Raw genomic sequence first — 5811 nt, forward strand, 5'->3', positions numbered from 1 at the left:
ACCTAAGCAGACCAACATAAAATAAACATGAAAAAAAGCACAACAGGACAACAGCACTGCAAGAGTAGCACAAATTTTAATGAAAACCAGGCGGGTAGTTTTGTCTATGTTTATGATGTGGCATGGGTTCGACCCAGTGATATGTGCTAAAGATGTAATACAAGGAGAAGTCTGACTTCTGGTGGTACAACCTAGCAAGAAACAGAAAAGAATTTAAAAAAAAAAAAAAAAAAAAAAAAAATACCAAGGTCCCTGCAAGAGATGTAGTAACATTAACTGCAGTAATTTGCATATCTCCAGGGAAGAATTTTGTCTCATTTGAATTGTACGATTATTACGGTGAGGAGACACTGCCATCTAGTGGTTTGTTTTGATTTTATGTTTATTATTATTGTTTATTGAAACAAGGCATCCACACTTTGTGAATGAGTCAATAGTAATTATAAGGTTTCATTAATTTTATTTATTTAAAAAAAACAAAGGTGATCTTTTGTTCTTTGGGAAGTTGCAAAACATATAAATTACTGAAAGAGGTATTAATAATTAAGGCATATGTAAATTTTAAATAAGAAACATAAAACTAGAAATTGCAAATTGCAAGTGAAGTGCTGCGAAGTACAACTGCACATAATTGTTCTTCGAACCAAATTATTTATGCGAGTCAAGTGAAAATAATGAATAATAAAAATATAACAAATAATATGAGACACGACCCATTGTCTATATTAGAACACTTCTCATTGGGTAACAAAGTCGTAATTTTTCATTTTTGTCAAAAAGTATAGTGGTGAATTATGGCTTAGGTTTTTTAAGTTTAAAAAATGTCTATGTACATGGAAAATGTAGTTGATTACCAAAGGTTACAATTTTTATTTTGAAGACTGCATGGTCTAGGAAGTGTACATTTTTTTATAGGGAAAGTTTCCAAGGGCGGGTTTACTAGGGCGAGTTGACTGCCAAAGAGTGTTGCCAAAGTGCGAGCCAGCGTGTTATTTGATCACAAGTGCGAGACATCCCAAGTGTGAGCCAGCGAGCCATGACGGCACGACAATAGATACGAGACGTTACTCGAGTTGTGCGAGGTATCGGCTGAGATTTGTGGAGTACAATTAAAAAAACAACTATAGGTCTAATAATGAATTATTGTGATGTTAAATAGACAATGTTAGCTATCAAGGAGCGACGTTGTTTTTTATTGGGACCTTCGTCCCTTCAAGGTTAGGAGGCCTATACCATCCTAGCTAGTCTAGGCGAGTAGGATAAGGATAGCGCGACATGCGGACGTTGGTACGTGTTGGTTAGTCTACAAACGTTGCCTAAAGTAATTGATTTTACCCGGCAGAACGAAAGAAGGAAACTCCGCTTTTCAGTCGTCTTAGGCCCTTGTTTTTTGACAAACAATGACCTTTCAGGGGTCGAATTGCTGTCAAGAATATAAATTGGCTGCTTTGCAGCAACAAATAATAGATATTCTGCTCAATACCTTAAATCTGAAAAAAGTTCCACTAAATGCAGAGAGCGGTTTTAGAAATTTGGCAACAGGGAGTCCAACACTGCAGGGAGTTTGAATTGAGAGGCCAACTCTAGAGCATTAACAATAATAATAATTTTTATTTGGAAATCGCTTTCAAAACAGGGGCACACATCAAATGATGGTGCAATCCATATAGCAAAAGAAAAATAAATTAGGTTCCTGAAGTAAAAATATTGATGGTTTTTTTTTTTTGTTGTTGATTGTTTTTGTTGTTCCTTTTCCTTTGTCTCTTTTTCATCTTGTTCGGTTCTTTTATTCAACTTGGACATTTGTTAAAAGAGCATAGACATAGTGTTATGCGCTTCTCAAGTCTACATTCATCACCATTATTATTGGGGATGAATAATAATTTATAATAATTTATTTGAATGTACACTTTTGTAAAAGTGGCACACATCAAACGATGGTGCATCAAAAAAAAAAAAAATCAAATTAACTAAACAAGGCAATTAAATTTATTAAATTATTAAGTAATATTATTATTATTATTAATTTTTTTAATTGAATTAATTAAATTTACTAAAAATAGATTAAAAAAAATAATGGACATAAATGAAATTCAGAAAAGACAAATTAACTCAGAAATTCCCCACCCTCCTCCCCTCCCCAAACAAAAATACTAATAAGTTACAGGCAATTATATATCGACAACTCTGTATATAATCTTACAAAACTCACAAATTTACAAAAAAAAAGTAGGGAATGCCTTTCCATGCCTGGTTAGCATATGCTGAACAAAATATCCTATAGAAAAAAATTTTTATAAAACAAAAATGGTCAAATATATTGAAATTATAATAGCAAAATATGAAAAAAAAAAAAAAACCAAAAATCATAACAATAAACGTATAAAATAACAGACAGTGAAAGCCAGAGGTTTTATGGTTTAGGATAGAAAAATCAAGTAGCATAACGACAAGGTCCATCTTGACTGGTTGTGCACTGGTTTCACATTTAGTCTTGATTAACACTTATAAGCCTCTAATAAGAACACAATATCTAGACTGTCAAATATAAAAATCTCCTGGATTTGATGTCTACTTTATACAAGAAAAAAAGATTACTTGCACTTAATATTTTTACATCACCATTTGTTTTTAATCACTTATAATTTTGATCAAACTTGAAACATGCTGAAGTTATACTTATATTATTAAGTTAGTCAAAAAATATATATATTAAATAAAAAATCAATAAATTAAAAAAATAAATTAAAAAAATTGAAAAAATAAATATAAATATATATTAAAAAATAAATAAATCTATTTTTTGTATGTCAAAAACTGCAGCTCTGGTATCCTCTAATATTAATCCCCCTTGTATTTTTATTCTAAACCATTTGTGTTTTAAGGATTTTAAACCAACTGAAACAAAGGGATAGGCTATGGAATACATGGGAACAAATCATTGGTAAAAATAAAACTAAATACAAATAAAAATTATATATAATACAATTATACATTGGAATTAGAATGACACCCCCTCCCCCGGTATTTCAGAGTCAAAACAAGAACCCAAATCACCCATTAAAGATCAACTAAACCCATCAAACAGACTCCAAATACTGATGGGTAAATATAGCACATCATGACAACGAAGCCTCTAATGAGTAACATTATTACTTCAGTGATTTGATTAAACACCTATGAAACACATACTCAGCTCGCCAGAGGAGAAATTCCATAAATATTGCAGCTTAATTAGTGAATTGGTGTTCCAGCCCACCAGGTACTGTAGTTTATATGCTCATGAGGCGGAATTTAAAGTCCAAAGGAAACGAGTGAAATGCACAGTGAGGAGTTAAAACTCCCAACCTCAATGTGACAACACAAATTCTTACTGCTACTAACTGTCCCATGAGATGCAATTAGATACGAAACTATATTTTATTAATTCGATTCATAACGTCAATGAGTATTTGTAAGATTTTTATTATATGCTATGAATGCACCTTACTTACTACAGTAATAGAATAAAATTACAATTTTTTTGGCCCGTAGGTGCACCCACTTAAAGAACAGACTGCAATATTTATAAAAAAAAAAAAAAAAAAAACTTATTCTTTTCCTTTATTGATTTTCCCAACCCACTATATTGATATTTTTATCCTGCCCACTGCCACAAAAATTTTTAATAAGAAATTTTTCACAAGTATATAATAACCTTTACTAAAATAGATTTCGACCTTGAGCGACATACCTCCTACAGATAAAATATGCCTATGGCTATAATCCTATTTTACAACACTCATCATAATAAAGAATTGCATTTCTAGTGTTTGTCAATATCAGTGTCACAGCAAAATATCATAAAATGCCTCTTTTATGTCCAATGTCACCAGAATCTTCTTTTAAAATTTCCAATTGTGGGGAGGGGAAAGAAGTGAGATCTTTTGGGGAGCATCTCCTCCACATACAGCCATACATATGCTATTGACTATACCTTTTACTAATAGACTTTATCACAAAATTTAAGGAAGAAGACTAAATCTGCATTATTTTCTACAAAAAAATGTTGGTTTTATTTTTTGTTTTCATACTTGCAAATTAAGTCAGATAAAGTAGATAACTTTCCTTATTATTAGTGTAACATCATGTATACAGGTAATGGGGCTTTAAACAGTTATTACATTTGTTTTAACTTTAAACTGAATGAATAAATCAGTGCTGAGGCAATTAAAAGTAAAAGAACCAACCTAATGAAGAAAAACATATTTAAAATTCAAAAATATTTATCTTTCTTATCCATACACTATTTTTTTAAAAATCATTTCTTCTTAATAGTGTGCAAAATAAATTCCAAGTGCTAATGCAATTAAAAGCAAAAGTACTAACATAATAAAAAAAAACATACATAACATTCAATATTTAACTTTCTTATCCATACTAATTTTTTTAATAATAATAATAATAATAATAATAATAATATGTCGTTGTTATATAGCGCTTCATGCACAAAGCCTCTAAGCGCTTCAAATTATATTTTAAAATCATTCCTTTTTAATAGTGTGCAAAATAATGTGAGGTCTCACCACGAAATGAGACGCATCGTTGGTGAAATCATATTCAGATATTCACCAAAACAGGCCAAAATCAACTTTTTTACAAAATTTTGATTTCAATGTTTTTGAATAACTTGATACTTATATTTTATGACTGTATACTTTGTAAGTGAATTTTCTTGCCAAAACAGTGTTCTCTGCACATATTCTGTAATTCTAGTCATATTATTTGTACAGGTTAGTTTATCTTTGAGGCCGATTTTCTCAAAACTTGGTTCTTATGCACCTAAAATTTAAATGCTGACATCTCTGGATTTACTTATAGTAGGGCAGCCGTTCAAAGACCAAATGAAAGCTTATAATGTGATCTACCCAAATATAATATAAACTCAATTTTTGAATTTCTAACCATGAGACTCATTTTGTGGCGAGACCTCACTTATGCCTGTATTGGCATCCCACATACAAGTGTAAAATATCACAAGTTGTAATATCAAAAGTCATACCATGTACTGAGCATAGTTAAGATTCCTGAAGATGCAATATTGGCCATTATTTATCTACATTAACTCTATTAGATTGATATCACATTAAAATGACCTACAGTATATAGATAATATTACACTTAGTTTTAAAATCACCCTCTGACCCTATCAGCCTCAAATCAACTTCAAATAGAACATGACAAAAAAAATATTTGTGATTATTTAATGTTAGATGGTTTGAAAGCAACTGAGACTTTAGTTTACCATAATGTTTTAATAAAAAATTAAGGCAAACTAAACCCTGTGCCAACATCCATAAAACATTATGGAAAATATAATTGGCATTAAAAATAAGAGTTAATTAGAAACAATAATAGAAAATTGAAATCCAATTCGGTTTTATGTATACAAATAGATAGTTTTCTCAAATTTCCTTAGCAAAGAAACAGGTATTAAAGTAACTTGAACTGAAATCTTTGATAATTGAACCAAAAGGATGCACAATGTTAAAAGAACACCACATCTTTTAAAGAAATAAAATATACTTTTTGTTGAAATGTTTCAACATTCCCCCGGCGGGGGATAGTTTAACTAATTGTAGTTAAGAGTAATATACTGTATTTAAGAGTAGTTAAGCATAGCTTAAGGTAGTTAGGGACGTCCTGGGTACGACATTAAACTCCATCCGGTCGAAGCGTCGGTGATATATATAATCTGTCTCTTATACACATCTAGATGTGTATAAGAGACAGATTACGGTAGATGAAAATTTGTTTTGGGTTTGTTTTGTC

This window comes from Anneissia japonica, unplaced genomic scaffold (assembly GCF_011630105.1).
Source record: "Anneissia japonica isolate Jap-2015-1 unplaced genomic scaffold, ASM1163010v1 scaffold5067_len495651_cov149, whole genome shotgun sequence".
NCBI classification, from domain to species: Eukaryota; Metazoa; Echinodermata; class Crinoidea; order Comatulida; family Comatulidae; genus Anneissia; species Anneissia japonica.